Source organism: Phyllostomus hastatus, unplaced genomic scaffold (genome assembly GCF_019186645.2).
Source record: "Phyllostomus hastatus isolate PE091 unplaced genomic scaffold, TTU_PhHast_1.1 phas_scaffold_760, whole genome shotgun sequence".
NCBI lineage: Eukaryota > Metazoa > Chordata > Mammalia > Chiroptera > Phyllostomidae > Phyllostomus > Phyllostomus hastatus.
In genome coordinates, this window is record NW_025334040.1 from 3,734,689 (window position 1) to 3,755,329 (window position 20,641).

The following is a 20,641-nucleotide window of genomic DNA, read 5'->3' on the forward strand; positions in this document are numbered from 1 at the left end:
CTCCCAGTTTATTTTAGAAACAATTTCTTAAGATGCTACTGAAGTGTTTGAGGTATTTTTTATCGAATGCAAAACCATTTGATCCCATTCTTGGCTGTTGGGTTAACAAAGGTTAATGGCTGTTTCTTAGAGATTTAAAAAAGATTCTTAATGTCTTAATGTCATGTCACAGTCATCTTACTTTGTACTTTAACTTTGGTAGGTAGTTTTTGGCCTCAGTGGAATTTCCAGTATTGCCGCTGCCTCAAAAATTGTTTAGTATTCTATAATTCCATAAAGGATTTATTTTTTAATTGTTTTTCAAGTATAGTTGTCTCCATTTTCACCCCACCCACCCCCACCTGCTACCCTCGATCCTACCCTGTTTGGCTTTGTCCTTGTGTCTTTTATACTTGTTCCTTGATGACCATTCCCCTTCTTTCTCCTGTTATCCCCCTCCCCTCCCCTCTGGTTACTGTCAGTTTGTTCTTTATCTCAATGTTTCTGGTTATATGTTGCTTTAGTAATATAATCATTATAAATAAAGCAAAATCTGTTTTTAAAAAATGGTTATATGACAACATTTGGGACTTAGAATGCTGTTTTCAAGGGACAGACCTAGGTTCAATATTTTTTCTTCTGTTAATGACATATGGCTTTGGGTAATCTCTTTTTTTATTTTATTTTTTTCTTTTTATTTATTTACTTTAATATATTTTATTGATTATGCTATTACAGTTGTCCCCTTTTCTCCCCTTTATTCCCCTCCACCCTACACACCCCCTCCCACACACGTTCCCCTCCTTTAGTCCATGGGTCATACATATAAGTTCTTTGGCTTCTATATTTCCTATCTTATTCTTAACCTCCCCCTGTCTATTTTCTACCTATTATTTATGCTACTTATTCTCTGTACCTTTTCCCCCCTCTTCCTCTCCCCTGCTGATAACCCTCCATGTAATCTCCATTTCTGTGATTCTGTTCCTGTTCTAGTTGTTTGTTTGTTTTTGTTTTGGTTTTAGGTGTGGTTGTGAGTTTATTGTCATTTTACTGTTCATATTTTTATCTTCTTTTTCTTAGGTAAGCCCCTTTAACATTTCATATAATAAGGGCTTGGTGATGATGAATTCCTTTAACTTGACGTTATCTGGGAAGCACTTGATCTGCCCTTCCATTCTAAATGATAGTTTTGCTGGTTAGAGTAATTTTGGATGTAGGGTCTTACCTTTCATGACTTGGAATACTTCTTTCCAGCCCCTTCTTGCCTGCAAGGTTTCTTTTGAGAAATCAGCTGACAGTCTTTTATGGGCACTCCTTTGTAGGTAACTGTCTCCTTTTTTCTTGTTGCTTTTAAGATTCCCTCCTTATCTTTAATCTTGGGTAATGTAATTATGATGTGCCTTGGTGTGTTCCTCCTTAGGTCCAATGTTTTTGGGACTCTCTGAGCTTCCTCAACTTCCTGGAAGTCTATTTCCTTTGCCAGATTGGGGAAGTTCTCCTTCATTATTTGTTCAAATAAATTTTCAATTTCTTGCTCTTCCTCTCCTCCTTCTGGTACCCCTATGATTTGGATGTTGGAACATTTAAAGATGTCCTGGAAGTTCCTGAGCCTCTCCTCATTTTTTTGAATTCTTGTTTCTTTATTCTGTACTGGTTGAATGTTTCTTTCTTTCTCCTGGTCCACACCGTTGATTTGAGTCCTGGTTTCCTTCCTATCACTGTTGGTTCCCTGTACATTTTCCTTTATTTCACTTAGCATAGCCTTCATTTTTTCATCTAATTTGCAACCATATTCAACCAATTCTGTGAGCATCCTGATTACCAGTGTTTTGAACTGTGCACCTGATAGGTTGGCTGTCTCTTTGTTGCTTAGTTGTACTTTTTCTGGAGCTTTGATCTGATCTTTCATTTGGGCCATTTTTTTCTGTCTCCCCACACCTGTTACATAGTAAGGGGCGGAGCCTGAAGTGTTCACCAGTGTGGGGCAACCCACGTTGCTGTGTTGTGACGCTGTGTGTGGGGGAGGGATTCAAGAGGGAACGACACCACTTGTTCTGCTCTCCACCGAGTTTCCAGTCACTTCCCCTGCTTCCTACAAGCAAATTGGGCCCTTCTGGTGCTGACTTCTGGGTAGATGGGTTTGTGTACATTCTAGGATCCTGGGAGTCTCACCAATGAGCTCTCCTGTGAGGCTGGGAGTTTTTCCTGCTGCTCTCTCAACTCCCACAGGTGTTTTCAGTCAGAAGCTTTGAGGCTTTATTTTCCCACTGGAACCCTGGGTTGTGTGGTCTGTCTCACTTCCCAGTTGTTCCTCCCGGTTTATCTGCATGTGAATGTGGGACCGCCTGGTCCACAATCCACTGCTTCACTTGCTCCTCCAGCTGCCTTGCCATGAGTCCTCTCTACCCTGGCTGCCCATCTCCACCCCTCCTACCGGTCTGGATGAATGTTTCTTCTTTAACTCCTTGGTTGTCAGACTTCCATACAGTTCGATTTTCTGTCAGTTCTGGTTGTTTTTTGTTTTTAAATTTGTTGTTATCCTTCTTTTGGTAGTGTGAGGAGGCACAGTGTGTCTACCTACACCTCCATGTTGGCTGGAAGTTCCTATTTCATTTATTTCAATTCAGTAAGTATCTATTAGGTATTTACTATGGATAAGCATAGTTCTGCTACTCTCTCCTCTGGTAACAGTATTTAATTGATTTTTAAAAAATTATGCATACTGCCTTGGCTGGTGTGGCTTAGTGGATTGAGCACCAGCCTATGAACCCAAAGTCATAGGCTGACTCCCAGTCAGGACACATGTCTGGGTTGAAGTTGGGGGCATGTGAGAGGCAACCGATTGATGTATCTCTCACACACTGATGTTTCTCTCCCTCTCTTACTCCCTTCCTTCCCCTCTCTCTAAAAAGTAAATAAGTAAAACCTTTAAAAATTATGTATACTGACTTTTAAAAATTATTTTAGTGTTCTACCTCTTCTTAATGATTTGGGAAAAAAAGAAATGTATTGGTGATCTGTATTTGTATCTTACTAGCTTTTGTTCTGTAGCAAATCACTGCAAAATTTGGTTGCTTAAAATAATAACCACTTATTTAGCTTAAGATTCCCTATGTCAGTTGTGTAGCTCTTCTGGTCTGGGTTGATCCAGCTGATTTCTGCTGGGCTTGCTCATGTGTTTGAGGTCAGCTAGAGGTTGGACTGGTGGTTGAATCATCTAAGACAGTCTGATCACATTTCTGACATTTCTGACACTTGGTATGGTGTTGGCCAGGGGAGGAGCAGCAACTGGGGCACATGTCTCTTATCATTTGGTAGGTTTTCCTGGGCTTTTTAAAAAAGATGTTATTTATTTATTTTTAGAGAGGGGAAGGGAAGGAGAAACATCAATGAGTGGTTGCCTCTCATACGCCCCCTAATGGGGACCTGGCCCACAACCCAGGCATGTGCTCTGACTAGGAATTGAACCGGCAACCCTTTGGTTTGCAGGCCAGCACACAATCCACTGAGCCACACCAGCCAGGGCTTTCCTGGGCTTCTTCACAGGAACAGCTAAAGATTGGGGGCCCCAATGCCCAAGCATTTTTTACGTCTGTATCACATTTGCCATTGTCTCATTTGCCAGAGCATATTACATGGCCAAGCTCAGAACCACTATAGGAGAGGATTACCCAAGGACATATAGAAGGGAAGAATTTATGGCCATCCTTGTAATTTACCTCAGTATTCTTTGTCAGATCACATTAACAGTATGGTACATATTCATGTACCATCACTTATAGGAGATATCCCTTTTTAATTAATTGTATCTATTTTATTTTGACTTTTTACCCTTTATATTTCTGTTCTGGAATTTTCTTGAATCACATCTTTTCAGACAAGTAAGTTGTGAAGTAGTTACTATCACTGTAGTGTGAATTATGACTTACTTAAATAGTTATATTCTTTAAGAGTTCCTACCATAGGAAGAGAAACCTGAAGGAATAGAAGATTTTCATATGCTATAACACCACGGAAGGGAAAGTTTTACAAGGGGATTTTCCCATTAATTTTAAAGCATACGATAAATATCTCTCTTTCTTCAAGGATTTAAAGTTCTTCCCATTCATTGATTGTTCCTGATGACAGAGTTCCGTCATTGGGTATAATACTTGATGACAGAATATTATACCTTATTTGTCAGGTATTATACCTAATGACAGAATTATATGTAAGAAAGAAAATGTTAAAAAATATCTTGGCAACATGTTTCATTTTGATGTACCTATATTATTATAGTAATAAGATGTAATAGTTCTTATTGAATGCTTATTTGCTAAAGGATTGTCTGAATCCTTTTATTTGTGATATTAATTTTATACTCATAGTAGTCTTATGGAGTAGATGTTGTTATTCCAACTTTATAATAGAGTATATATTTTTAGAGAATTTATTTATTTTTTTAGAGAGAGGGAGGGAGAGAGAGAGAAACACTGATATGAGAGAGGAACATTGATTGGTTGTGCCCTACGTGCCCCTATCCAGGCACATGCCTTGACCAGAAATCAAACCAGCAACCTTTCACTTTGCAGGATGATGCCCAACCAACTGAGCCACACCAGTTAGGGGACAATAGAGGGTATTTATCCTTAGGTTAAATAATGTGTCTAGGGCATCTAGCTAGTAACTGGGAGAGTTGGACTTTTTTTTTTTAAATACTCACCTGAGGATGTGCTCACCGATTTTAGAGATAGGGAAAGGGAGTGAGAGGGAGAGAGAGAGAAACATCGATTTATTGTTCTGCTGATTTATGCATTCATTGGTTGATTCTTGTATGTACCCTGATTGGGGATTGAACCTGCAACCTTGGCATATTAGGATGATGATCTGACCAGCTGAGCTACCTGGCCAGGGCTCTGGGGCTTTTTAAGCCACTGTAAGCAGGTAATATTTTATTCAAAGACTGATGGGATATCACTGGAAGATTTTAACTGGAGGAATGACATGTTTAATGTATGGTCAGTCTAGTTAAAGATTATGAATATGTTTAATTTCCACACATTTATGACTTTCCAAATTTCCTTGTTATTGATTTCCAATTTTATTCCACTGTGTTTGAAGAACATACGTGATACCATGTCAGTCCTTTTAAATTTATTGAGGCTTGCTGTATGATTTAATACATTATCTTGTCCTTAAGAATGTCCTGTGAGCACTTGAGAAAATTGTGCATTGTACCCCCCATTGCTTGATGGGGTATTATGTAGATGTCCAGTATGTCCAGTTTGTAATGCTGTTCAAGTCTTCTGTTTTCTTTATTTTAAAAGTATTTTTTTTGAAGATTTTATTTATTTATTTTAGAGGGGGGGGGAGAAAGAGGAAAACATCAATGTGTGGTTACCTCTCACTTGCCCCCTAATGGGGACTTGGCCTGCAACCCAGGCATGTGCCCTAACTGGGAATCGAATCAGCGACCCCTTGCTTCACATGCTGGCACTCAGTCCACTGAGCCACACCAGCCAGGGCCAAATGCTATCTTTTTTTTTTTTTTTCAAATTACATCTTTATACATTATAAACCCATCAGCATAGTCTTATACTTATTGCCTTATGCCATTTTTTTAAATCAAAGAGTAATCTCTTTATTGATATTCTATATTTGGTGAGACATTGTATTCACACTCTGTTTTAAATTCTTTAGATGGCATTTGTTTAGTACTTTGAATATGTTCATAATAGCTAATTTAGAGTCTTTGCTTATCTCTCTCATGTCAATGTTTCTCTCCCTCCTTTTTCCTTTCTCCCTCTCTCTCTTCCTCTTTCTCTAAAAGGTCAATGGAAACATGTCCTTGGGTGAGAATTGAAAAATAATAATAAAAAATAAAGAAGTCATTGTTTAGACCACCTGGCTCAGCACTTTAGTGGACTTTTGGAGATTTTGCATTCACAGTAAACACCAGGCTGATGATCGGATTGTAGAGCATTGTTGCAGGTGCCTCCACTTTGCTGTTTGCTGTGTGGACAAAGGATCTGCAGCTCTGCTGTAGCCACTAGTCACACAGATGGTGAATGTGCACCACATACATCACATTTCTCTTTCCCGTACCTTGGCAGCATCCTTGTGGATGAGTATGGCATGGAAGAGGGCTGTCAGCAGGAACTACTAGACATGCTCCACGCACTATGTTTCCCCACCTTCCAGCTGCTAGAATAGCAGAATGGGTCCAGAGTCACCCTGACATCATGGATGCCCTGTTCAGGCCCGCCATCAGGTTTATTCAGTGTAGCCCTGTTACCTTACTGAAGAGCCAGGTGGTCATCCCTATCTTACAGTGAGCCACTGCCTGCACTATTCTGGACCATCAGGATGCCAACTTCAGTGTCATGAGGTTCCTACGAGACCTTATCCATACAGGGGTAGCCAATAGTCGTGAGGAGGACTTTGAATTATGAAGAGAACTGATTGGACAGGTGATGAAGCAGCTTGGACAGCAACTTGTGAGCCAGCTGCTCCACGCATGCTCTTTTTGTCTTCCCCTTGCCCTACCAAATGTGTTCAAAGTGCTCCAGGGGATCATGCAGGTTGACAGAGCAACTTCTTGTTGATGGTTAGAGAATTCCTTGAAAGGTTTGTCGAAGGAGTCAACCATGGGAGCTATCAGTGACACACAAGCAACTAGCAGATTTCCACAAACAAGTCAGTAGTGCCAAGGAATGTAGACAAGTTCGCCGAGAGATAGCTCTCATTCCTGCGCCGTGCCTGCCACCCAGGAATGTCTTTTTAAATTAGAAGGCAGGAAGAAACAACGAAAAAAACAACTGACTCTCCCACAATGAGAAACCTTCATTTTGGCAGAGGGGCCTTCACCGGCACCAGGGCATCCCACCCGACGAGTGGAGTCAGAAGACTCGTCTTTTGAGGCCATCCTGAGGAGGTCCTTTTTGGAGGTGTGAGGGGAAAATCAGCGTGGTTTTAAGAAAGATGGATGCAGCCTGTCTGTCGTTGTGGGAAAGGAGCTGGTTTCCTGGCAAACTTGTTTCTAAAATGAAAAATAATTTTAAGGAAATAAAAAAGAAAAAAAGGAAAACTAAATTGAAATCAGCACTGAAACATTTGCTGGGTAGCAAATGACACATAAGTATTCGTACATGCACTTGCACACATATGCTAACATGCATGTAAGCACACAGAAAAAAGTACAGACATTCTCTGAAACAAAAAAAACAGTTATTTAGGGAAAATGAGAATTCAAAGGAGTTAATATCTGCAATTGGAAGAAAAGATTCAGGATCATCTCTTAAGGTCTTTTATTGTTTTGTCCTCTTACTTTCCCATCCTTCTGTATCATTTCACCCCCTTTTTGTAACAAAGTGAGTAGAAGTTTCTTCTATCCTCCTCAGCCATTTCTTACCACCTTGAGAGTGGTTCAGGCAGGGAGGAGTAAGCAAGGAGACTTTTCTGTTTTATGTAGAGGGCATATCAGGGATACTAGGACCTGCCAGGGCTAAAGTTCATCGGTATCCTAACCAACTCTGACCATACCCTATTCAATCTCTTAAATCCCTTCCAGTCCACAATGAGTTGTCAGTCTTTTTCAGAAGAGCCAAAATTGGGGTGAATGAGATATCAATGTACATTCTAAGTTTTAGTTTTTAAGACTTCTTTTTAAGTTAATGTTTTACCCACAGACAAAGAAAAAAAGAGGATGGGAATATGGGAAAAAGTGTTTACAGGGATAACTGTATTTTACTAAAAATTTGAAAATTATTTCACTTCATGGGGATGAGGTGGGAGCAGGAAGCCCAAATGTTCAGGAGATCTGAACGTTTTAAAGAAGTTGCAGTTCTGCACAGGCATTAGATGTGGCGTTGTTCTCTCGGGTGTTGTAGCCATCTCAGGAACAAGTCAGCAGCAGCAAAAACAAAACCAAAAAAGAAAACAAAGGAAAAAATTAAAAGGTTGTATTTATTTATTTTTAGAGAGAGGGGAAGGGTGGGAGAAAAAGAGGGAGAGAAACTTTGATGTGTGGTTGCCTTTTGCATTCCCCCAACTGGGGGCCCACAACCCAGCCGTGTACCCTGGCTGGCGACCCTTTGGTTCGCAGGCCAACACTCAATCCACTGAGCCACACCAGCCAGGGCAGAAAAAAGAAAAAATTTAAAATTAAAAAAGACTTTGTTTAGTAAGTTTAATGTCTGGATTTTTTCATGGGCTATACTTACCTTTTAATGTTTTATTGTCTTTTGTGGGTTAGTGACTTTCTTGGGCTAATTTTTAAAGTCTGTATTCTTTGTCATATGTAGCCACTGAAGTCTACTCAGTTAGCTAAGTGGCCAAATATTGATTAAATGCCTTGAAACACCCTGAGCAGTGTGGCTCAGTTGGTTTGGCATTGTACTTGCAAAGTGAAAGGCTGCTTGTTTGATTCCTGGTCAGGGCACATGCTTGGGTTGAAGGTTTGGTCCCTGATTGGGGCACACAATCGACTGATGTTTCTTTCCCTCTTTCTTCCTCCCTTCCCAAGTCTCTAAAAAATAAATAAAAATCTTCAAAAAAGTGCCTTGAACTAGTATGTCTCCCAGCCTTTGTTGAAGAGGGCTGGGCATGTGCAGAGCCCTGCACATTCTTAGGTTCCCAAGAATATTTTGGAGTTTTTCAAAGCCCTGTATAAACATGTAATTCTCCAAAATTTTCACTAATTTTTTTTAGTCTCATATTTATCTAACTTGTATTTCTGCTTCAGGCAGCTGTGATGTTAAGTAGTTGGCACTGATTGTGTTGACGCCTGCCCTGGCTGTTTTGCCTGAGCCATCTCTGAGTCAGGTGAAATAAAATCCTGTGCCCAGAGCTTTCTCAGGGAGCTGCCAGCCATGTCACACACTGGTAATTTTCTGGGGATGGGATGTTTTGGGGAGCTCCTAATCATTCTGACTCCTCCTTTGACTCCTAGGCTTCTGATTTTTACAAATATTGTGCTTGAGAGACAGTTGGTTTTCAAGTCTACCACAGGGCTAGGGAAAGGGGATAAAAATGGCAAAGGGTAAAACCCTGCAAACTTGGTATTGTTTGAGACTCAGCAGTTTCCTCTGAAGAAACACTTCTTGGGTTGCTGCAAGTTGTTTAATTTCCACAATTCTGAAAAAGTTGATTTTTGACAAGTTTTGCTTGTGTTTTTATTGCTTTTAGAACAGATTTTTGGGGAGGTCCTTACTCTGTCATTTTGGAAGTGCATGCACTCCCTCTCTCTCTACACACACACACACACACACACACACACACACTTTTTGGGTGTGTGTGTATGTGTGGTGAATGTAAACTACCATGGTTAGGGAAATGGAGAGTAGGAAGGTGAAAGCAAAAGCAGGCAGACCAATGACAATGTTAACTTAGACTAGAGTAGTGGTTTAAGTTAAGACTCACTGAACTGTATAACTGAAAGGCTCTCACTGATTCTCATAACACTCATCCATTATAGGTGGTGCTGTCTTTATTTTATAGGTAAGGTGAGATTCAGGGAGATTTAAGTCGAACCTGCGACGCTTTGATTTGCAGGCCGGCACTCAATCCACCGAACACACCAGCTAGGGCAAAGAAAAGGGGTACCTTTTAAGTGTTACATTTGTAGTTTTTTTTTGTTAATTTGTATACCTAATTATTTTTATTAGCTGTATAATATTCCATGTTATGAGTATGCCAATTTAATATTTTTGATTTTTTATTGAAGGTGAAGATAGAAATCTATAATAAGAGATGAGGTAAATGTAGTTGAAAGGTTTCTATTTTCTTGGGTACATGAATGAAGGCACACAGTAGTCTCTGTTTCTTTGTTATTCAAGAAAAAACTATAAATGGAGACTGTAACAAAAGTACATTTTCTAGTTGGCCCCCATTTGATTGGTAGCTTTTTCTATTTGATGTTGAAGTGAGTCTCCTGTAAGTTCGCTGGTCATTGTTTACTTATCTATATATTTATTTTTTTATTTTACTGTTGTTGATTTAAGATGAAAATCAGTTTTTTTTTTACTGAGATAAATTTTTCTCATAAATGTGAGCCTGAGGTAATGCAGAGTTCACAGCATCTCCTTGGAAACCAGGCTTTTGTGGGATAGAACCAACTAGTTTAAGATGGATGCTTTGCCCTTAGGAAATGATGCAGGGAGTCTTGTTGTAAAGGAAATTCAGGATATAGGAGCTCAAGTAGTTAAATTCTCTCTTTGTCATAATTCATTTCAAGAATGTTCTAACAACCAAGTTATAAACATATGATAAGTAACAACTTTTATTTCCAGCTCTCAGATGGTAGGTATTTATCACTAAGGAATGTGAATGCATTGTTTTAAATGAAGTGAAAGTTTTGTCATTTATACTTGACAGTTGATTAAACTTTAGAGATATGCTTTGTGAGTGATATTATTTAAAGTCTGTTAGGACACTCAGCTTCTAAAGATTTCTATTTGTCTTGTCTCCTATAATAAAAGCTTGATAGCATTGTTTATGTTAATGAAAACAAACTATTCTAGGATTTACACAGTCATTTCATAAAAGCATCTCAAAAATTTCAGATTAGAAGTTATGAAAGCAACTTCAGAAAACAATGGTAAAGAAATAGCTTTTCCGAAATATATTTTAAAATAATAATATTAGTAGATGGCCAATATAACCTAAGTAAAATTAATCTTTTTTGGAAATTGAAGTATTACTACCAAAGTTGGAACATTCTTATATTTGAATTATTAGAGCAACACAGAAAGTTTTTGAATAAATTTAGTGATTTTTTCCTTGAAGATGAGTTTATATTTCAGAAATGTTAATATACTGTGTCAGCTTTGAAGAGGGTTTTAGAAAGCATTATTTTTACACCACATATTTTTTAAGTTACCTGTAGATAACTTTCTAGAATTTTTACATTATTACCTTCATTTCAATTCTCTGGAAGGAGTACCTTCCGGTTTAATTTAAGTAAAATATTTTTTTCTTTCTAATTGAAGGAGGCTTTTAAGAACTGAAGTCAGAATTGCCTCATGTGTTTATTAGTTTGGATAAGTTTTGAGATGTATGATGTGCTACTGTCAAAGCATTTTATTCTATTTTTAAGTTGATTTAAAATAATTTTACGTGTTTGTTAGTTTGGATATGTCTTTTAAAATATACTGCTTTCCATTGTCAAAGAATCTATAAATTTTATTTACTTATATATATTTAATTTTAAAATAATGTGAAACATACAGAAAAGTTGTGAGATTATTTCAAAGGACTCCAGAATATCCTACATTTAGATTCCCCCAATAGTTAATAGTTTACCATATTTGTCTTATAATATACTCCATATCAAATAAATTGTTATTTTCTGAACCATGTGAGAGTAAGTACAGACATGATAACTCATAACCCCTAAATCCATCAGTATGTATTGAGACTACTCTGATATGAAGCCACAGTATAACCATTAAATTCTAGACATTAACATTGATACAATACTGCTATTTAATCCACAGATCCTATTCAAATTTCACTGATGGTTCTAGTGATAGAGGCACTCTTTCCTTTCTGGTCCAGGATCAAGAACCTGGCAAGAAGTTTGTTAGGAGTCTGTTCAAATAGCTAGACTGTAGGTAGCATCAGGGCAGTACTACATGCTCACGCGACAAATAACTTATTGATTGACTGGATTTTTACCACTCTTGGGTCCTTATTTTCTTTGTTTGGGCCCTGACTTTTCATCACTAAAGTCATATTTTTATCCTTTGATCTGGAGAGTCAGCCTTTGCCCATATTACTTAACCCACAGCTCACTGCTGCTAGTCTGGACTTTTTGTCTGATTCTCTTGATCCTAGTAGTAGCTTATCTCTCTTTTTTTCCCTTTATTATAATGATACTCGTGTGTAAGGGATAAGTAACATTTTTGTGCCTTCGTCTACCATGCCAGGTCCTCATGTCAGGTGCCTCTTCTTTGTAGAATTTAGGTACAGTGTGAAATTGTTGACACTCAGAATAATTTCATGTGTCACAGCCAGCATTAGGATTATATAAAGCTGAATAGAGCTACACACCGAGAACTGTGTGTGTATATGTGTGTGTAGATTATATTCTGCCCTGAATCTTGAGGTACGCAGAATGTGCTCTGGAATTATTTTGGATTATGCTTCTGCCTTTAGGCTCTGTAATCTTAATCTGGTTGCCTCACCTACACAAACTCCTCAGGTGGTAGCGTGTCATTTCACGAGGAAGTGAATTAAGGAAATCATAACCTACCACTTGGGATTGGTTGCAACTCTTGGAATAGATCATTGTAGACAGAATATTTACTGTTTGAGAATTAAATAGTTGACATTGTGATACAGATTTGTATCATTTTCTAAAAGTTGTAGGTCTATTTCCTGCATGTAACTTTATGATGATTCTAATCACTCAATGGATAAATTTTAATGATATTTGAACATAGGCATTTTAAAAGTTGTCTAACATTTAAATAGTTGGTTTTCCAAGAAGTTAGATTAAAAGGTGGCATAAACTTCTGATTAAAACTAATACTTTTACTTAATGATATAATATTAAATTTAGGTTTAAAATCAATTTGGATAAAGAATTTATGTTATCTGAGAAACAGTGATTTGATTTCTTGAAAGTATTGAGAAAGAGAAATATTTTCAGTGTAATTGACCTGAAGTACACGCATGAAGAATCCTTTAAAAATCCATGTGACCATATATTAAGAGCTGCAAATTGTTAAAATGCAGCTTGCCTTTGGTTTTATTAATTTCCCAGACTTGTGCGCCCTCTTGTGTTAATTTATAGTTAAGACTGTTCTACATTATATGGCTTTAAGGAGTTTGATGAGTTGGGTAAGTACACAAGCCTTTTTGAAGAGTTTAAAAATTTTCAGGTATAATAATAAATATTATAAGAGGAAAATATATTAAGTACTTCCCTGGTTCTGTTCCCTACATTTACTTTCACATACTCCACATCAAATTTTATTATATTTAAGTAATGTATTTATTGAGATATATGTCCTTGAACATATTTTTTAAAAGGCCAAGAAAATTTAATTATACTATCATTTTTATATGAAAGTTCTGTGGCTCTTGTAAGCTATGTTGGGTTATCATGCTAGAAAGTACTTGGCACACTGTAGGTCTTCAATAAATATTTGTTGAAAGTAAGAGTGGAAGTGTTATAGCTAAGTACTTGTATCTGCTTATTGACTGAAATAATTAAAATTAGCTGGATAATTGCTAACTTGATATATTCTGAAAGACAGTTTTTTGCTCTGGTTCTAAAGACACCTAGAGAAGAAGTGATTTTTGATCTTGGGGTTAGTATTTATTTGAAGTAGGGCCTTCACATGTAATGGTACTTATAATTATATTAAAATCTCAATCAACAGCCTTCTTCTAATTGACATGGAACTAGGCCCACCTCCCCTTATCTGGACGCTTTATGGACTGAATTACTTTTGACTGATTTTATGAATCTAATTGGACTCAGATCAACTACAGTGCAGGGTGAGGAACCGTTGTACCAAGCTGATTATACGAGCTTAGCAAATAGTGTCATAAACAAAGCGTTTCTTTCAAATGGGGTAGGAACCAAAAAAGTGATTATAAAGAGTTCATTACCAAAGGTTCAGGATTTGAAAATCCCTTGCCTGCCTACTAGATAATAAAAAAATCCTCTTACATTTGATTTTTATAGGCAATTATAGGTCAAATCATACAATTTAGAGATGAGATAAAGGACCTTACATTAATTTTTTATTATATTCTCAAATTGGATACAACTTACCTTTTAAAGAGTGATAGGTAGGATTCTTTATGTAAATCCCACAGATCTATAACTAAGTGTCAGAGAGCAGTAGCTTTGTCCTTGATTTTAGCATTGATTTGCCCTGTGTGGAATCTTACCTGTGCTTGTGCCCTTGTAATTTTCATTGAATAAGCATTGAATTTCACTGGTAGTTTTGCAATCTACCAAATCACTACTTCGAAAGAAATTACTCTGTAAAAAGTTACTTATATAGTTACTTGTATACTTATATAGTATGTTTTTCTGAAGATTTGCTGCTCTGTATCACAAATAAACATACCCATAACCCTGTCCATTTTCTTCTTCTTATATATAGCGTGTAGATTTATATTTTGACCGTCTTTTAACTTTGACCTCTCCACTAACTGATTTAAGAGAATTCATTTTCGATGTACCCTGGCTGGTGTGGCTCAGTGGATTGAGCACCAGACTGCAAAGCAAAGGGTCACTGGTTTGATTTCCAATCAGGGCACATGCCTGGGTTGCCAGGCAGGTTCCCCGGTGAGGGGAGTGTGAGAGGCAACCACATATTGATGTTTCTCTTCTCTTTCTCCCTACTTTCCCCTCCGTCTAAAAATAAATAAAAAAATCTTAAAAAAAAGAGAATTCATTTTTGATGTACCAAATGTGTAGAGGAATTTTGCTGTCTCATCATATTTAGGAAACTATAAAATATTTTACAAGTGTTCAGTAAATAATAATTGTATGCATGGTACTATGTTGATTATTTCTTAGTTGTCAGTACTACATTTGTTTGGATTTATCTTTAAAAATTGACATATATGTAGAAGTATTTACAACTTTCAAATTGCATTTACATTTATTATTTCACTTTTTTTCTTGTTTCAACCCTTTGAGGTCAGCGTGGTAGGCATTCTTATGATGTCTTTTAAAGATGAACAGATAAGCTCCAGAGGGTTTGTGACTTGATTAAATGAATTGATGTATGTGGGAGCTTCTTGTAAAATATAAAGTCTAAAAATATAAGAGAATTTTATGATTACTTATGATGTTTTCAAATTAAAGTTTAAGTCTAATATTCATTATTTCTATGTACTGTATATTTTTCCATATAAACAGATCATATCATATGGGCTAGTTGCTTTTCTGCTGGTGGCCAGTAACCCTGCTTGTTTACATAATTTTGTTAGTATTCGTGGTGGGTTGGAAATAGTGTGGTGTGTATTGCAGTATAATTCCCTTCTGTGTTACTGACTACATATTGGAGGCAATTCTTAGCCCCTTCTACTATCCACCTTTTGATTAAGGAAACATGAAATTATTTAAATAAAAATAAAAAACCCCAAAAATACCAACTCAAAAGTTTGTATACGAGGTTTCTCTGGAAAAAGTCCAGCCATCATTAATATAATGAGAACAGTTTGCATGTCATCAGTGTAACCCAGCAGCCATGGAGAGTGGACTGGAATGCACATGCGTGAACAATGACGACTTCACTGTACTACTTAGTCAGTGGGGGTGGTAGATGCCCTTGAGTGAGCATGTGTACTGTGTGGCTGTCACATTCAAAATGACTGAACTAGTAGAGCAATGAATCTGCATTGAATTTGTGTTAAACCGGAACATTTCTCTGTGGAAACTATTTTGATGATTCAGAAGGTTGTAGCTATGGGCACCTGGTGATTGTCAGCTTCATCACAACAGTGAGCCTGCTTATGCATCATGTCTTGTGCAGAGCTTTTCGGCAAAACATCAAATCACCCAAGTGACGCAGCTGCACTACAGCCCATATTTCTGCGCCCTGCGACTTCTGGCTTTTCCCAAAACTAGAATCACCTTTGAAAGGGAAGAAATTTCACACCATTGATGAGATTCAGAAAAATACAATAGGGCAGCTGATGGTGACTGGGAGAACTGTGTGAGGTCCCAAGGTGCCTACTTTGAAGGGGACTGAGGTGTCACTGTCCTATGTACAGTGTTTCTTGTATCTGGTATCTTCTTCAATAAATGTCTCTATTTGTCATAGTATGTGGCTGGGTACTCTCTGGACAGACCTTGTATACAGTTTGTTTTGTAGGGGATTGTGTTCTGTTACACTGCAATATCTGTTAAAAACAGGGAGTGACAGAAACAATGTAGAATGGTGGCTATTAGGGAGAGAGGAGACAGGGAGTTGTTCAGTAGGTATAGAGTTTCTGTTCTGCAGGATGTAGAAGTTCTGCAGATTCATTGCACAACAACGTGAACAAACAATACTGCCGAGCCGTACATTTAAAATTAGCTAAGACGGTAATGTTCTGTGTTTTAAAGTCTGTTATGATTAAATTTTTATTGTAAAAAGACATAAAATGTAGAGAATACAAAGATTAATATATCTAATGTTCAGGAATATGCTCATAGAATGAGCAAATAATAATAATTTCTCTGCAGTGACTATTTGTGGAGTTAAATTGAACTGAATCTTGGTGTTATAGCTTGGTATTAGCCTGGAGGCTTCTACAGCACCTGTATCATCTCAGGTGAAATATAAACCTGCCTTTAAGTTTTAGGCTATTGCTGTAGTTTGTTCAACTAATATGGTGGGACATTTTTGCTTTCAAATATATGTTACTTTTTTCATTCTGGTTGCTCTGATAATAGGAAGAGATTTCTTATATTTAGTGACATTTCCATACTTTTACTCAGGAACCCCCTCTCCAGATGTCTGTCTGGCACTCATAATGAGCTTTTTGGAGATATGTTAGGCTTTGCAAAATTAATAAGTGATTAGCATAAGATCCTAGTATAGTCATCTGTAATATACAGTGGTTTATGGAGGAGCTCTTTAATTTCTTCCAATAGTGACTGTCAAAATCTAATTATTCTAACTTCTATTAAAATGTTAGTAGACGCTGCTGTTTTATCCTTCAGTTTGAAGATATAATTATAAAATAACCACTAAAAAGTAATTTATTAAAACAGAAAATTTCACTAGCCAGTAGCATAGTAAATTTCCTTCTCAGTATTAATTTTCTTTTTAGTGTTACCTACTGTGCCAGTGTTACAATTCAAATAGGCAAATACTTATTATGTAACATTAAATAACTTCTCATCTCAGGAAAAATTCATATCATGGCCCAAGAAAACTCTCATCTGGCCCCTGCCTACTTCTCTGATGTCATCTTTTATCACTCACTCATTGGCCCATTCTACTCTACCCACAGGTTTTTTCCCCTTTTTACTCAAATATTTGCTTTTCTTGTCTGCTTTGGGCCTTTTGCATTTGCCATCTGGAATTGTCATTTCCACATATAGTTTTGGCTGGTTCTTATATTCAAGTATCAGCTTGAATGTCACTACTTAATCTAATGTAACTACTTAACCATCTGTAGTCACATTGTCCTATTTTAATTTTCTTTATGGCTTTTCTTTCTACCTGATTGTTTTTTTTTTTGTCATCTGTTTTTGCCTCTTAGAATGTATGCTCCGTGAGAATAGGGAAAGAGAGCTTGCCATTTTTTTCCACTACTGTATCCCCTGTGTTCAGAACAGTGCCTGACTTGTAGTAAATGACTGAACAGTTCGTTGTTGTGTCTTGTTTTGTGCTAGACACTACCAAGTCCTGTGGAGGCACAGAGTCCTGTGTAGGTCACTGAGATGGATAGTTAAATAATGATAATATAAAAGTGTTAAGTCTTTAAAAATATTTATTTATTTTTAGAGAGAGGGGAAAGGAGGGAGAAAGAGAAGGAGAGAAGCATCAATGTGAGGTTGCCTCTCATGCGCCCCCTACTGGGGACCTGACAATTCCAGGGCCCACAACCCTGACCCAGGCATGTGCCCTGATAGAATTGAACTGGAGACCCTTTGGTTCTCAGGCCGGCACTCAGTCCTCTGAGCCACACCAGCCAGGGCCTAAAAGTGTTAAGTCTTACAGTAGAGGGATGTATACAATGCTGTGGGGCCCTGATCAGTGTGGCTCAGTTGGTTAGGTGTTGTTCCACAAAGCAAAGGGTTGTGGTTCTATTCCTGGTTGGGGCACATACCTGTGTTGCGGGTTTGGTCCTGGGTCGGAGTGTGTGTGAGAGGCAACCTGTCTATATTTCTCTTTCACATCGATATTTCTCTCTCTCTCTTTTCCTCTCTCTAATAAGTAAATCATTTTTAAAAATGCCATGAGGCCGCAGATAAAAGAGTAACTAATTTCTCCTTGAGGTAGGTCATGGGGTATTAGAGGTGAATTAATGTATTATTAGTGCTCCATACTGTGGCACTTTGCAGATCAGTTACTGACTAGTTCTTGAATTTCTAACACTTCATTTAACCTTGCTATTTACTTTTCTGTAAAAAGATGGTGGTGATATTAACCTCAATAATGCTGTAAAGATTAATTATTTAATGTTGGCTAAGTGCTTTGAAAATGCAAAATGCTATATAAGCCCTGATATTCTTAATCATATTAACAACCACTTTCTATAATTAAGTTTTATTATGTAGTGTGTTCCCGATTATTCAGATAGAAATAAATGGGACACTTTTTAAGAGAGTTTATTTGGGAAAGGCCTAGTGTTATTTGACATGAACCTTTTTACATTGTTTTCAGTAGAAAATAATATCTGTATTTTCTATTTGCACCCGTTTCCTCAGAAGAGTAGTAATGTACTGTAACCCCCAGGGGGCAGTAGGCACCAAGAAGACTGCGTGTCAGGTGAGCTTGAACAGTGGTGCAAGTCTGTTGGTCATTACCGCCTCGCTTTAACATGCAGAGACTTCCCTTCTCACTGATGAGATAGATACTGAATGTTTCAGCAGGTATTTTAACTTTCCTTTTTCTGTAGGATTGGGTTTTCTTGTGTTTAAGAGTTTGTCTTCATCAAAAAGAGGATTCTATTTCAGGCCTTGGAGTGGAATATCTTGATTGTTATATGTGTACACAGGGGTACTTCACTTTATACAATAATGTACTATTCTATGCTATTTTTTAAATTTGTAAAAAATTAATGAATAGATTGTAAAATTAATAGATTAAATCTTACTTTAAATTTATTTTGGCAATGAGTTTCAACCTTTGTTTCTGCCATAAAGTACTAAGGGATAAGATACACTTAAACCCTAAAAGTGGCTTGCTACTTCAGTGATTCTCAATTCATGGCAGTTTTTCCCCCAGATCTTCAAGAGCTTCATATTTCATTATCTAATTAGAGTCCTATTTCAGAGAGTTTGGGTAAGACAGACATCTTTACAGAAATAAGGTAAATGGCCATAAAAAGAATATTATTCTTAATATTTTACCCTGTATCCCATTTATCCTGAAGGTTGTTTTTATATTAACATACCAGCAACAGTGTTTTCTAAATTATGAACACTTTGAAGATTTTTAACAGCGAAGCAGTTGGACACTTATAGGTTCTTCTGTGTGCTTTCATAATACCCTACCCTTATCCCTGCACTAAACAGGACTTACCACACTGCACCTTAACTGTCTGTTACTGTTGTCTGTATCCCTAGACTGTGAGCTTCTTGAGGGTGGGGACTTTCTCTTGTTTCATTTATGTTCCCCAGGCCCAGTTTGGTGTCTGGTACAGAGTAAATACTCAACAAATATTGTAACTGAATGCTGGATTTGTGTAGGCTTGAGATATTTTAAATAAAAATACTTAGTGTAGAAACAGAAAGATGCCATTTACAAAGTTTTTCTGCTGTAGGGGGTGTTTGGGAGCTGTTTTACATAACACATGGTATCAGTAAAATTTTAGGAAATTCTTATTTGAATACCTGTTTCAGAGTTTTCTGAAAGCACCAGTGGACACTTAAAACTGATTTTAGTCCTCTGTGAGAAATATAAAGATGCTGACAGGTTAGATTATTAGGGGTCTTTTTTTAGTAGACCATTTTACAAATTTATCAAAATCACTTTGAGGCGTTGAACTTTAATTCTGCTTTCTAAGGTTATAATCCTTCTAAACTTGGTTATACTAGCAAATGATCAGTATACTGTCAATATATGTTATAGGTCAAAAATTTGCAGTGGGTTATGGTCTCTTTCAGATAAAATTCATATATATTTTTTTAAATCTTAGGAACAACAGCTTGAACCTGTCATTTGCAAGGCTTGTCATTATTTGCCAAACCAGTGGGTTTTATAATCTATTTGTTAGGCTAGATTGAACAAAAAAGAATAGGGCCTTACAGCTCTTAGCAGTTGCAGTCCATTATAATCCTTAACCACTAAGAGTTTTGTCTTAGGAGTTTTGGTTTTCATGCAACAAATGTCAATTGGGTATCTATTATATGCTGGATGAGGTTGTAGGCACTTGGGATACATCTGTGAACAAAATGAAAAAGTTTCCATCAACTGAGATGGAGCTTTCCAATGGGCAAGAGAGAAATAATCAAAACAAATGTGTGGCACATTAGAAAGTGATAAGTGCTGTAAAAAAAAAAAGCAAGACAAAGATATTGTTGGTAAGACAGATGGGAATGAGCTAGGTTTTATGCAAAATGTAGTAAAGATGAAAAGGCAGTGAGGAAGTTAACCATGAAGTTATGTAGAGGAAGAACATTTTAAGCAGAGAACAACTAAAGCAAAGGCCCCTATGCAGGAGGGTACCTGGCTTATTTGAAGAAGGAATTTCATATGACTAGGACAGAATAAGCAAAGGGGAAAGTAATAGAACATTAGGGAGACCAGATCATGTAGGTCATTGTAAACCATTATAACAACTCTAGCTTTTACTTGGAAAATGTGGAGCCATTAGAAGGTTTAGAGAAGGGAAATGATAATCTAACTTACCTTCTAAGAGGATTGTCTGGCTGCTGTGCTGAGACTGGACTGTGGGGCATAAGAATGAGAGCACAGAGACCGGTTAGAGGCCATTACAGTAATTGTGGGAGAAATGATGGTGGTAGTGTGGAGACAGTGATACAGATATCCAG

General features: G+C 37.2%; 1 protein-coding gene across 1 annotated transcript in view; it reads left to right on the top strand.

Moving 5' to 3' along the window:
- The window catches only part of TTC28 (tetratricopeptide repeat domain 28), a 560,959-nt gene that overhangs the window by 26,088 nt on the left and 514,230 nt on the right, over positions 1–20,641 (top strand). The gene's annotated exons all lie outside the window — the stretch shown is intronic.